The 14816-nt window shown below is 53.7% G+C and overlaps 1 protein-coding gene across 1 annotated transcript in view; it reads left to right on the forward strand.

Annotated features, from left to right (window-relative positions):
- The first annotated feature begins 1443 nt into the window (after positions 1 to 1443).
- LOC136590885 (zinc finger protein 157-like) overlaps positions 1444 to 14816 on the forward strand; it is a 261800-nt gene continuing 248427 nt past the window's right edge. Inside the window, exon 1 of the mRNA XM_066588414.1 lies at positions 1444 to 1657. The gene's annotated coding sequence lies outside the window, so the exon portion shown is untranslated. The remainder of the gene's footprint in view (positions 1658 to 14816) is intronic.

Consider the following 14816-nt stretch of genomic DNA (forward strand, 5'->3'; position numbering starts at 1 on the left):
CTCCTCATTACCTTCCTCACACTCTGCTCCCTCTCCTCCTCCTCATTACCTTCCTCACACTCTGCTCCCTCTCCTCCTCCTCATTACCGTCCTCACACTCTGCTCCCTCTCCTCCTCCTCATTACCGTCCTCACACTCTGCTCCCTCTCCTCCTCCTCCTCACCTTCCTCACAATCTGCTCCCCCTCCTCCTCCTCCTCACCTTCCTCACACTCTGCTCCCTCTTCTCCTCCTCCTCACCTTACTCACAATCTGCTCCCTCTCCTCCTCCTCCTCATTACCTTCCTCACACTGTGCTCCCTCTTCTCCTCCTCATTACCTTCCTCACACTGTGCTCCCTCTTCTCCTCCTCATTACCTTCCTCACACTCTGCTCCCTCTTCTCCTCCTCATTACCTTCCTCACACTTTGCTCCCTCTCCTCCTCATTACCTTCCTCACACTCTGCTCCCTCTCCTCCTCATTACCTTCCTCACACTCTGCTCCCTCTCCTCCTCATTACCTTCCTCACACTCTGCTCCCTCTTCTCCTCCTCCTCCTCACAATCTGCTCCCTCTCTTCCTCCTCCTCATTACCTTCCTCACACTCTGCTCCCTCTCCTCCTCCTCATTACCTTCCTCACACTCTGCTCCCTCTCCTCCTCCTCATTACCGTCCTCACACTCTGCTCCCTCTCCTCCTCCTCCTCACCTTCCTCACAATCTGCTCCCCCTCCTCCTCCTCCTCACCTTCCTCACACTCTGCTCCCTCTCCTCCTCCTCATTACCTTCCTCACACTCTGCTCCCTCTCCTCCATCTCCTCATTTCCTTCCCCACACTCTGCTCCCTCTCCTCCTCCTCATTACCTTCCTCACACTCTGCTCCCTCTCCTCCTCCTCCTCCTCATTACCTTCCTCACACTCTGCTCCTCCTCCTCCTCCTCATTACCTTCCTCACACTCTGCTCCCTCTCCTCCTCCTCCTCATTACCTTCCTCACACTCTGCTCCCTCTCCTCCTCCTCCTCCTCATTACCTTCCTCACACTCTGCTCCTCCTCCTCCTCCTCATTACCTTCCTCACACTCTGCTCCCTCTCCTCCTCCATCTCATTACCTTCCTCACACTCTGCTCCCTCTCCTCCTCATTACCTTCCTCACACTCTGCTCCCTCTCCTCCTCCTCCTCCTCTTCATTACCTTCCTCACACTCTGCTCCCTCTCCTCCTCCTCATTACCTTCCTCACACTCTGCTCCCTCTCCTCCTCCTCATTACCTTCCTCACACTCTGCTCCCTCTCCTCCTCCTCATTACCTTCCTCACACTCTGCTCCCTCTCCTCCTCCTCCTCATTACCTTTCACCACTGCCGCGGCTTCCTCTTCCTTCCATAAAACTGTATTAAGGATAAGCCCCGCCTTTTCCTGTCCGGTCATGTGACGGCACGTCATCAGACCTCCTAGGAGCCCATACACTGTAGCAGCTCCTGATCTCTGGAGATGGCAGCCGGGTATCTGGGTGTAGGAGATGCAATAAAGGAGGCTGAAGGAGAATCTCATCTCTGAGCGCCGGCGGTTTATGAGGAGATCACAGCCGGCTGTCAGCTCCGCAGTCCGGCCCTGTACCCGGCCTCCACCGACCGTTCATCCGGGCTCTGCCTGCAGGAAACATCCAGCTGACCGCACGGAAGGTAACTGTGTGTATAATAGTGTGTGTTCAGAGCCCAGTGCATGGCAGCCCCCGCCCACTCTGCCCTGCGGCCCCCGCCCACTCTGCATGACAGCCCACTCTGCCTGGCAGCCCCCGCCCAGTTTGCATGACAGCCCACTCTGCCTGGCAGCCCCCGCCCACTCTGCATGACAGCCCACTCTGCCTGGCAGATCCCGCCCACTCAGCATGACAGCCCACTCTGCCTGTCAGCCCCCGCCCACTCTGCCTGGCAGCCCCTGCCCACTCTGCCTGGCAGCCCCCGCCCACTCTGCCTGGCAGCCCCCTCCCACTCGGCCTGGCAGCCCCCTCCCACTCGGCATGACAGCCCACTCTGCCTGTCAGCCCCCGCCCACTCTGCCTGTCAGCCCCCGCCCACTCTGCCTGGCAGCCCCCGCCCACTCTGCATGACAGCCCACTCTGCCTGCCTACCCCCTCCCGCTCTGCCTGGCAGCCCCCACCCACTCGGCATGACAGCCCACTCTGCCTGTCAGCCCCCGCCCGCTCTGCCTGTCAGCCCCCGCCCGCTCTGCCTGTCAGCCCCCGCCCGCTCTGCCTGTCAGCCCCCACTCGGCATGACAGCCCACTCTGCCTGTCACTCCCCGCCCACTCGGCATGACAGCCCACTCTGCCTGTCAGCCCCCGCCCACTCTGCCTGTCAGCCCCCGCCCACTCTGCCTGTCAGCCCCCGCCCACTCTGCCTGTCAGCCCCCGCCCACTCTGCCTGGCAGCCCCCGCCCCACTCTGCCTGGCAGCCCCCGCCCCACTCTGCCTGGCAGCCCCCGCCCCTCTCGGCCTGACTGCCCTCGCCCACTCGGCCTGGCAGCCCCCTCCCACTCGGCATGACAGCCCACTCTGCCTGCCTGCCCCCTCCTGCTCTGCCTGGCAGCCCCCTCCCACTCGGCCTGGCAGCCCCCTCCCACTCGGCATGACAGCCCACTCTGCCTGGCAGCCCCCGCCCACTCTGCCTGGCAGCCCCCGCCCACTCTGCATGACAGCCCGCTCTGCCTGCCTGCCCCCTCCCGCTCTGCCTGGCAGCCCCCACCCACTCGGCATGACAGCCCACTCTGCCTGTCAGCCCCCGCCCGCTCTGCCTGTCAGCCCCCGCCCGCTCTGCCTGTCAGCCCCCGCCCACTCGGCATGACAGCCCACTCTGCCTGTCACTCCCCGCCCACTCGGCATGACAGCCCACTCTGCCTGTCAGCCCCCGCCCATTCGGCATGACAGCCCACTCTGCCTGTCAGCCCCCGCCCACTCTGCCTGTCAGCCCCCGCCCACTCTGCCTGTCAGCCCCCTCCCACTCTGCCTGCCCCCGCCCACTCGGCATGACAGCCCACTCTGCCTGTCAGCCCCCTCCCACTCTGCCTGTCAGCCCCCTCCCACTCTGCCTGTCAGCCCCCTCCCACTCTGCCTGTCAGCCCCCGCCCACTCTGCCTGTCAGCCCCCGCCCACTCTGCCTGTCAGCCCCCGCCCACTCTGCCTGTCAGCCCCCGCCCACTCTGCCTGTCAGCCCCCGCCCACTCTGCCTGTCAGCCCCCGCCCACTCTGCCTGTCAGCCCCCGCCCACTCTGCCTGTCAGCCCCCGCCCACTCTGCCTGTCAGCCCCCGCCCACTCTGCCTGTCAGCCCCCGCCCCACTCTGCCTGTCAGCCCCCGCCCCACTCTGCCTGGCAGCCCCCGCCCCACTCTGCCTGGCAGCCCCCGCCCCACTCTGCCTGGCAGCCCCCGCCCCACTCTGCCTGGCAGCCCCCGCCCCACTCTGCCTGGCAGCCCCCGCCCCACTCTGCCTGGCAGCCCCCGCCCCACTCTGCCTGGCAGCCCCCGCCCCACTCTGCCTGGCAGCCCCCGCCCCTCTCGGCCTGACTGCCCTCGCCCACTCGGCCTGGCAGCCCCCTCCCACTCAGCATGACAGCCCACTCTGCCTGCCTGCCCCCTCCTGCTCTGCCTGGCAGCCCCCGCCCACTCTGCCTGACAGCCCACTCGGCCTGGCAGCCCCCTCCCAGTTCCATCACTACGTAGTTAAGAGAAATGATAACGTTTAAAAACAGACAGTAATGAAGCTGGCCGGACGCTGGGTTTATTCGTGCTGCGCTGCGGTGTGCGCCGGCCTCGTGCTGCGCTGCGGTGTGCGCCGGCCTCGTGCTGCGCTGCGGTGTGCGCCGGCCTCGTGCTGCGCTGCGGTGTGCGCCGGCCTCGTGCTGCGCTGCGGTGTGCGCCGGCCTCGTGCTGCGCTCTGGTGTGCGCCGGCCTCGTGCTGCGCTCTGGTGTGCGCCCGCTCTTCCTCTCTCCCGTAGCGCCGCGCAGAGGATTGTTGTCAGACGCATCAGACTAAACCTGTCATCTAAGGTCCATTTTTCACTTTCAAAAGAAGGCAATTGACAATCGAAGTGCAGCAGGATGTAGACATGGCGGCACTCGTCCTGCGTGTGACACGTGGGCAGACATGGCGGCACTCGTCCTGCGTGTGACACGTGGGCAGACATGGCGGCACTCGTCCTGCGTGTGACACGGGTGCAGACATGGCGGCACTCGTCCTGCGTGTGACACGTGGGCAGACATGGCGGCACTCGTCCTGCGTGTGACACGTGGGCAGACATGGCGGCACTCGTCCTGCGTGTGACACGGGTGCAGACATGGCGGCACTCGTCCTGCGTGTGACACGTGGGCAGACATGGCGGCACTCGTCCTGCGTGTGACACGTGGGCAGACATGGCGGCACTCGTCCTGCGTGTGACACGGGTGCAGACATGGCGGCACTCGTCCTGCGTGTGACACGTGGGCAGACATGGCGGCACTCGTCCTGCGTGTGACACGTGGGCAGACATGGCGGCACTCGTCCTGCGTGTGACACGTGGGCAGACATGGCGGCACTCGTCCTGCGTGTGACACGGGTGCAGACAAGGCGGCACTCGTCCTGCGTGTGACACGGGTGCAGACATGGCGGCACTCGTCCTGCGTGTGACACGGGTGCAGACACATGGCGGCACTCGTCCTGCTTGTGACACGTAGGCAGACATGGCGGCACTCGTCCTGCGTGTGACACGTGTGTAGATATGGCGTACTCGTCCTGCGTGTGACACGTGTGCAGATATGGCGGCAATCGTCCTGTGTGTGACACGTGTGCAGATATGGCGGTACTTGTCCTGCAGGTGACACATGTCCAGATATGGCGGTACTTGCCCTGCGTGTGACACGTGTGCAGATATGGTGGTACTTGTCCTGCGTGTGACACGTGTGCAGATACTGCATGGTGTGGACGGCCCTCCGGGGATGCTGGTGATGTGTAGCCGCTGCGGTTGCGCACGCTTTCCGTGTACTAGTGATCACTGCGGCTGCGTCCGTGGCCTGTATTGTGTATGGCCGTCCGCCGCGCTCTGCGTAGGTTATGGCATCCTCATTGACCCCCTAGATCGCGGTAGATGAAGGGCTTGTTTCTAGAGTTCTCCCCTGGATAAGGGATAGCTGTACGATCGTGGGGTCTCACCGCTCAGACCCCCACTGATCCTGAGAGTGGGGTGTCATGTCCGCCTCTTCTCGCACCCGCAGTGATGTCACATTGAGTGGACCAATGGCCGCACATGTGAGTCGCTGCTCCGTTCACCTTAACAGGGCTGCCAGAGGCTACGAGTGTTGTGCTTTGGCGATGTCTGCCAGTCTCGTTGAGTGGAGCGGCACAGGCGCAGCTGCCACTGTTCAATCTCCACAGTAGGACCCCCGTTCTCAGGACCGCTGGGGTTCTCAGCGGTGAGACCCCAGCTGACCTTAAAGGGGTTTTGTCACTTTTTTTTCTATTGATGACCCATCCTCAGGACAAGTCACCAATAGATATCTGCAGGGGTCCGTCACCAAGACCCCCGCTGATCCCGGTGCGGCTGTCACTATGGACGACGCAGGAAGCCCTGACCGGGACACCGCTGCCCGAGCCGGTTATTGTAGCTGTTGACTTCAATAGAGGCTGCAGCTGCAGTACCAACCCGGTCAGCGCCCGCTGCTTCCTGCACTGTGTATAGGGAAGCGGCCAATTGGTGGGGGTCCTGAGTAGCGGACCCCCGTCCATCACCTGTTGATGACCTAAGGACAGCTCATCAATAGGGAAAAAGAGAGAATCTCTTCAACCACCCGAGGACACAACGTGCGGTTACGTCCTGGAGGTCCGGGGTTTGCATAGGGTGGGATTGGAAGTCGATTCCATGTCATAGAATGTGGGTGCTGGCTGACACCTGCCTGCAACAGCTGCGATCAATGTGATCGCTAATCAGGACTATCACCTCTTTAAATGCCAATGTCAGTTCTAACAGCAGCATTTAAAATGTCCCAAATGACCGCCCGCGTTGAGATCATGAAGTGCTGTGTTGGTTGCCATGCCAGCCTGGGATGTTCTGCCATGCCAGTGTGCCTAAGAAGGTGTGCCTGTGGCATGGCTTAATAGACTGCCTGTCAGAACATGATATAATGCAATACTCTGGTATTACATTATATTGTATGAGCGCTCAAACTAACGTAAAAAAATGTTTTTCGTGGTTCCTGGGATTTTAGAGCGTATTCTGGGTATTTTTGTGCGGCTGATTTTGTAAATCCCATCCATGTTGTCCTCGGAGCCGTAGTTTGTGAGATGTTCCGGATGTCACATGTATTGGTTCTATTTACTTTATTCTCCTGCCAGCATTCACTTACCATCAGTACATATGGCACATATCGCCACCGCGGCGGCGCGGCACACTTGGGCTGCTGAAACAATGTGTGAAGACATTGTAGAGGAATGGAAGGGGTTTCGGCTACAAATGTAGACAATGTCCTGCAATGAGCATGGAGAAGCTAAAAGCAGGTCACTTCGATGGACCACAAATCCGGGAACTCATGAAAGACCGGCGTGCCCAGGATTCAGTGGACAACTTTGAGGCGCGGTCGTTCGTTTGTAGGGTTGTAAAGGATTTCATTGGGAACTAAAAAGCTGCTAACTCCGGAGAACTTGTAGAGAATCTGCTCACTGCTGTCCCTGAACACTCAGGTATAACATGAGCATCAGATCGCAGGAGCGGCAGTCATTCTGGATGGACTGCAGATTGGAAATGTAAGTGATGAATCTGGGGAATGATCTCACCAGCAAATAAGGACCGTAGAAGAATCGGACTGTGGAAGATGGGAGAAGCAAATGATGGCGGACTACTGGTGACCATGAAGGAACAGGACCGCAGACGATGGGAGATGCAAATGATGGTGGACTACTGGTGACCGTGAAGGAACAGGACCACAGATGATGGGAGACTCATGATGGCGGACTACTGGTGACCATGAAGGAATAGGACCGCGGACGATGGGAGACTCATATGATGGCGGCCTACTGGTGACCATGAAGGAATAGGAACGCGGACGATGGGAGACTCATATGATGGTGGACTACTGGTGACCGTGAAGGAACAGGACCGCGGACGAGGGAAGACTCATATGATGGTGGACTACTGGTGGACATGAAGGAACAGGACCGCGGACGAGGGGAGACTTATATGATGGCGGCCTACTGGTGACCATGAAGGAATAGGAACGCGGACGATGGGAGACTCATATGATGGTGGACTACTGGTGACCGTGAAGGAACAGGACCGCGGACGAGGGAAGACTTTTATGATGGTGGACTACTGGTGGACATGAAGGAACAGGACCGCGGACGAGGGGAGACTTATATGATGGCGGCCTACTGGTGACCATGAAGGAATAGGACCGCGGACGATGGGAGACTCATATGATGGTGGACTACTGGTGACTGTGAAGGAACAGGACCGCGGACAAGGGGAGACTCATATGATGGTGGACTACTGGTGAACATGAAGGAACAGGACCGCGGACGAGGGCAGACTCATATGATGGTGGACTACTGGTGACTGTGAAGGAACAGGACCGTGGATGATGGGAGACACATATGATGGCGGACTACTGGTGACCGTGAAGGAACAGGACCGCGGATGATGGGAGACTCATATGATGGTGGACTAGTGGTGACCATGAAGGAACAGGACTGCAGACGATGGGAGACACATATGATGGCGGACTACTGGTGACCATGAAGGAACAGGACCGCGGATGATGGGAGACGCATATGATGGCGGACTACTGGTGAACATGAAGGAACAGGACCGCGGATGATGGGAGACGCATATGATGGCGGACTACTGGTGACCATGAAGAAACGGGACCGCGGATGATGGGAGACGCATGTGATGGCTTACTACTGGTGACCATGAAGATACAGGACCGCAGACGATTGGAGACTCATATGATGGCGGACTACTGGTCACCATGAAGGAACGGGACCGCAGACGATGGAAGTCTCATATGATGGCGGACTACTGGTGACCATGAAGGAACGGGACCGCAGACGATGGAAGACTCATATGATGGTGGACTACTGGTGAACATGAAGAAACAGGACCGCGGACGATGTGAGACGCATATGATAGTGGACTGCTGGTGACCGTGAAGGAACAGGACCACCGATGATGGGAGACTCATATGATGGCAGACTACTGGTGACCGTGAAGGAACAGGACCGCGGACGATGGGAGACTCATATGATGGTGGACTACTGGTGAACATGAAGGAACAGGACCGCGGATGATGGGACACGCATATGATGGCGGACTACTGGTGACCATGAAGGAACAGGACCGCAGACGATGTGAGACGCATATGATGGCGGACTACTGGTAACCATGAAGGAACAGGACCGCAGACGATGGGAGACTCATATGATGGTGGACTACTGGTGACCATGAAGGAACAGGACCGCAGATGATGGGAGACTCGTATGATGGCGGACTACTGGTGACCATGAAGGAACAGGACCGCAGACGATGGGAGACTCATATGATGGTGGACTACTGGTGACCATGAAGGAACAGGACCGCAGATGATGGGAGACTCATATGATGGCGGACTACTGGTGAACATGAAGGAACAGGACCACGGACGATGTGAGACACATATGATGGTGGACTGCTGGTGACCGTGAAGGAACAGGACTGCGGACGATGGGAGACTCATATGATGGTGGACTGCTGGTGACCGTGAAGGAACAGGACTGCGGACGATGGGAGACTCATATGATGGCGGACTACTGGTGAACATGAAGGAACAGGATCGCAGACGACGGGAGACTCATATGATGGCGGACTACTGGTGACCGTGAAGGAACAGGACTGCGGACGATGGGAGACTCATATGATGGTGGACTGCTGGTGACCGTGAAGGAACAGGACTGCGGACGATGGGAGACTCATATGATGGCGGACTACTGGTGAACATGAAGGAACAGGATCGCAGACGACGGGAGACTCATATGATGGCGGACTACTGGTGACCGTGAAGGAACAGGACCGCGGACGATGGGAGACTCATATGATGGTGGACTACTGGTGAACATGAAGGAACAGGATCGCGGATGATGGGACACGCATATGATGGCGGACTACTGGTGACCATGAAGGAACAGGACCGCAGACGATGGGAGACTCATATGATGGCGGACTACTGGTGACCATGAAGGAACAGGACCGCAGACGATGGGAGACTCATATGATGGGGGACTACTGGTGACCATGAAGGAACAGGACCGCAGATGATGGGAGACTCATATGATGGCGGACTACTGGTGAACATGAAGGAACAGGACCGCGGACGATGTGAGACGCATATGATGGTGGACTGCTGGTGACCGTGAAGGAACAGGACTGCGGACGATGGGAGACTCATATGATGGCGGACTACTGGTGAACATTAAGGAACAGGACCGCAGACGATGGGAGACTCATATGATGGCGGACTACTGGTGACCGTGAAGGAACAGGACCGCAGACGATGGGAGACTCATATGATGGCGGACTACTGGTGAACATGAAGGAAAAGGACCGCAGACGATGGGAGACTCATATGATGGCGGACTACTGGTGACCGTGAAGGAACAGGACTGCGGACGATGGGAGACTCATATGATGGTGGACTACTGGTGACCATGAAGGAACGGGACCGCAGACGATGGGAGACTCATATGATGGGGTACTACTGGTGACCGTGAAGGAACAGGACCGCGGATGATGGGAGACGCATATGATGGTAGACTACTGGTGAACATGAAGGAACGGGACTGCGGATGATGGGAGACGCATATGATGGTGGACTACTGGTGAAATATTCAGCGTGAATGTCCATGAGCATCTCATCGCAGATCATAGAAATGTAGTTTCATTGACATCTCAGTGAAGAAACGCTTGTTTTATTCGTGTTCTCGGCTTTTTGGGATTTATCTCTGTACCTTCAGCTCTTGATTGGCCGTCATTTCACGTATAACACAATATGTGTGCATGTACAGTTAGGGCCAGAAATATTTGGACAGTAACACAATTTTCGCGAGTTGGGCTCTGCATGCCACCGCATTGGATTTGAAATGAAGCTTCTACAACAGAATTCAAGTGCAGATTGTAACGTTTAATTTAAAGGGTTGAACAAAAATATCTGATAGAAAATGTAGGAATTGTACACATTTCTTTACAAACACTCCACATTTTAGGAGCTCAAAAGTAATTGGACAAATAAACATAACCCAAACAAAATATTTTTTTTTCAATATTTTGTTGCGAATCCTTTGGAGGCAATCACTGCCTTAAGTGTGGAACCCATGGACATCACCAAACGCTGGGTTTCCTCCTTCTTAATGCTTTGCCAGGTCTTTACAGCCGCAGCCTTCAGGTCTTGCTTGTTTGTGGGTCTTTCCGTCTGAAGTCTGGATTTGAGCAAGTGAAATGCATGCTCAATTGGGTTAAGATCTGGTGATTGACTTGGCCATTGCAGAATGTTCCACTTTTTTGCACTCATGAACTCCTGGGTAGCTTTGGCTGTATGCTTGGGGTCATTGTCCATCTGTACTGTGAAGCGCCGTCCGATCAACTTTGCAGCATTTGGCTGAATCTGGGCTGAAAGTATATCCCGGTACACTTCAGAATTCATGCGGCTACTCTTGTCTGCTGTTATGTCATCAATAAACACAAGTGACCCAGTGCCATTGAAAGCCATGCATGCCCATGCCATCACGTTGCCTCCACCATGTTTTACAGAGGATGTGGTGTGCCTTGGATCATCTGCCGTTCCCTTTCCTCTCCAAACTTTTTTCTTCCCATCATTCTGGTACAGGTTGATCTTTGTCTCATCTGTCCATAGAATACTTTTCCAGAACTGGGCTGGCTTCTTGAGGTGTTTTTCGGCAAATTTAACTCTGGCCTGTCTATTTTTGGAATTGATGAATGGTTTGCATCTAGATGTGAACCCTTTGTATTTACTTTCATGGAGTCTTCTCTTTACTGTTGACTTAGAGACAGATACACCTACTTCCCTGAGAGTGTTCTGGACTTCAGTTGATGTTGTGAACGGGTTCTTCTTCACCAAAGAAAGTATGCGGCGATCATCCACCACCGTTGTCTTCCGTGGACGCCCAGGCCTTTTTGAGTTCCCAAGCTCACCAGTGAATTCCTTTTTTCTCAGAATGTACCCGACTGTTGATTTTGCTACTCCAAGCATGTCTGCTATCTCTCTGATGGATTTTTTTCTTTTTTTTCAGCCTCAGGATGTTCTGCTTCACCTCAATTGAGAGTTCCTTTGACCGCATGTTGTCTGGTCACAGCAACAGCTTCCAAATCTAAAACCACACACCTGGAATCAACCCCAGACCTTTTAACTACTTAATTGATTACAGGTTAACGAGGGAGACGCCTTCTGAGTTAATTGCAGCCCTTAGAGTCCATTGTCCAATTACTTTTGGTCCCTTGAAAAAGAGGAGGCTATGCATTACAGAGCTATGATTCCTAAACCCTTTCTCCGATTTGGATGTGGAAACTCTCATATTGCAGCTGGGAGTGTGCACTTTCAGCCCATATTATATATATAATTGTATTTCTGAACATGTTTTTGTAAACAGCTAAAATAACAAAACTTGTGTCACTGTCCAAATATTTCTGGCCCTAACTGTATGTATGTTTATATGGACATATGTCAGATCTTCATAAGCAGATCAGATGGAGAAAAACTAAAGTCATTTTCAGAATCTATGACCCCAAAATGCCTCAGAAAAGTCCTAATATCTGTCACAAAAATCGTGTTCCCCAGTATCGTAAGGCCACTCTCACACATGAATCACAAAAGGCTGCGCCCAAAGCCGCGGTGTCTTATCGCTATTTCGCGCTGCATTTTCTAACACATTTGACAGCAATTTTTATTATGAAGGGTGTGGAGGGGTGAAAAAGCACTAAAAATGGAGCACACAGTACTTGAAAATCGCGGTGTTAGAAAGGACACATTCGAGCGCTGGTCTGAGAAGCTGGATTAAAAATGAATGGGAGCGCTGTACCACGATTAGCGCAGCCTATGAAACATCGCACTAATCGCGGTAAAAGCGGGCTGTGTGAGCGCAGGCTTAGAAAAAAAATGGTATTAAAAGTTTAACCCCCGCATCATTGTCCCATGTTAATAACAAAAAATCAAAACAAAACCCTCTAAACACATGTGGTATCACCTCATCCATGGACATCTGACCTATCCAAGTAACGTATTGCTTATCCACGTGGTGAACGTCGTCAGAAAGAATGAAAAGTACAATGCCAGAATTGCGCTTCTTTGGTCACCTCAACTCCAAGAAAAAATTGAATAAAAAGTGATCAAAAAGGCGTATGCATCACAAAATAGTACCAGTGGAAGCTTCAGGATGTTCCGCAAAAAAAAGCCCTCACACAGTAATCTCAACGGAAAAATAAAAAAGTTATGGCGGCAGAATTTTTTATTTTTTTTTAAAGATATTTTACTTTTACCCAGCCATTTAGGAGTCATCCCTGTACGGCAGTCCCAAGCCCAGATAAATGGGGCGGGTTAGAGAAGGATCCTATAAAAACCTTGCCTTGGAAACTATGAAAGAGATCTCTACTGATTCAGATACGGTATCCGATGGCTGTGAAGCTGGTGATCGCCTGGTACAATTCTGCTGAGGATAAACACATGGTTCATGTAACCGAAACGCCGACTGCCCACGTGGACATCCCCCAATGGCCTCCATCCAAGTCAGATTGATTACACTCTGTGTTCATTGTTGGCGTAGTTCAGTTGTTGCAATAAAAACCTTTCCTGGTGCCGACTGCGGCACGGATCATCATGAACGCCTTGCAGCTAAGATCAAGATTAAATTCCGTAGCATTAAGAAAGGAGCTGCATTGAGGAAATTCAACACCTCTAAAATTTCGATTCGAACTGCTTGACACATCAGAGACGCATCCAGAGGAACTGCGGCACAATATACAGTCTGCGGTTATGGAAACTGTCAGTAAGCATCTCACCTATCAGAAGCAGGAAAAACGACGCCGAGCAAATCCTCAGAATAGCCAATAAAAGAAGAGCAGCAAAGGCGGCCGGCAATAAAGACGAAGTTCAGCAACTGAAGGCCAATTTTCATCAAGCAGCAAGGAAAGACAAGGAGATGGACTGGAATGAGCACTGCAAACAACTGGAAGCAGAAGTCATGAAAGGCCATATGTGAGGCCTATTCTCACAGATCGAGATGGCCGAAAACCTTTTATGGTACGCAACAGCACGATCAAAGGCAAAAATAGGAGGAACTGAATGACCAACAGAGTATGAAAGATAGGTGGAGGGAATACTCATAGGAACTATATGCCTGCAGCCACATACCTGGACCATTGTATGAGGGGCAGCCTGTGGACTTGGAGCCTCCATTATGGAGTCAGAAGTGGTTATGGCAATGAGACAGCGAGCCAAAAATAAAGCACCGGGCATAGAGAACATACTGGCAGAGCTAGTGCAGCCAGTACCAGTGAAGACCATCACAGCGCTGTGCCAGGCAGTAGGGGCATCCACACAATGGCCACAGGACTGGAAAAGATCTGTCTTCATCCCTCTACCAAAGAAAGACGACTCCCAGAATTGCTCCAACTACCAAACAATAGCCCTCATTCCACATGCAAGCAAGATTTTTATCAACATTATACAGGACAGACTGAGATCAGTAGTGGAAGCGGCGCTCCTTGATGCGCAGGCAGGAGTCCGGTGAGGACGCAGCACCCGCAAGCATATTGTAAACCTGTGATGGACCATGGGAAGAGCTGCAGAATACCAAAAGAATATATATGCTTCATCCACGACATCAAAGCCTTTGACTGCATCGACCAACACAAAGTATTTCCCGCCCTACCAGGACTTAGCGTATTGGCACCTCCAGTCAAGCTGAGAAAATCACTTTATACCAATCAAGAAGCCCCTGTGAGAACACAGTATGGGGACACTGATTGGTTTGGGATCAGCAGAGGCCTCCGACAGGGCTGCATCCTCTTAACCTGCTTGTTTAACCTATTTGTGGAAGTGATCATGTGTAAAATAGACCTAGACAAATTGGAAATAGGTGGCAGAAACATCAACAATCTACATTAAGCAAGTGCTGGCAGAAACAGAAGCAGGTCTGATATGTAAGATAAAAACTGAAAGTGAAATAATGGGCCTCTATCTGAATTTAAAGAAGACTAAAATTATGACAATTACAAAAAAAAATGGCCAAATTCAAATCAAAATTGACCATGAGGCCATAGAACGCGTGCGAGACTTCATCTTCCTTGGTTTGAAAATTACCCAGGCTGGATAATTTATTCATGCCTACCCGTATCACATCTTGTATCCAAGCCAGAGGTGGTACAACAGGGTACTAGAGCGTCCATGCCCACCCCTATCACATCTTGTATCCAAGCTAGAGGTGGTACAACAGGGTACTAGAGCCTCCATGTCCACCCGTATCGCATCTTGTATCCAAGCAAGAAGCAGTACAACAGGGTACTAGAGCCTCCATGCCTGCCAGTATCACATCTTGTATCCAAGCTAGAGGCAGCACAACAGGGTACTAGAGCCTCCATGCCCGCCCGTATCACATCTTGTATCCAAGCTAGAGGCGGTACAGCAGGGTACTAGAGCCTCCATGCCCACCCGTATCACATCTTGTATCCAAGCTAGAGGCAGTACAACAGGGTACTAGAGCCTTCATGTTCGCCCATATCACATCTTGTATCCAAGCTAGAGGTGGTACAACTGGGTACTAAAGCCTCCATGCCT

Source organism: Eleutherodactylus coqui, chromosome 1, assembly GCF_035609145.1.
Source record: "Eleutherodactylus coqui strain aEleCoq1 chromosome 1, aEleCoq1.hap1, whole genome shotgun sequence".
Classification (NCBI taxonomy): Eukaryota; Metazoa; Chordata; class Amphibia; order Anura; family Eleutherodactylidae; genus Eleutherodactylus; species Eleutherodactylus coqui.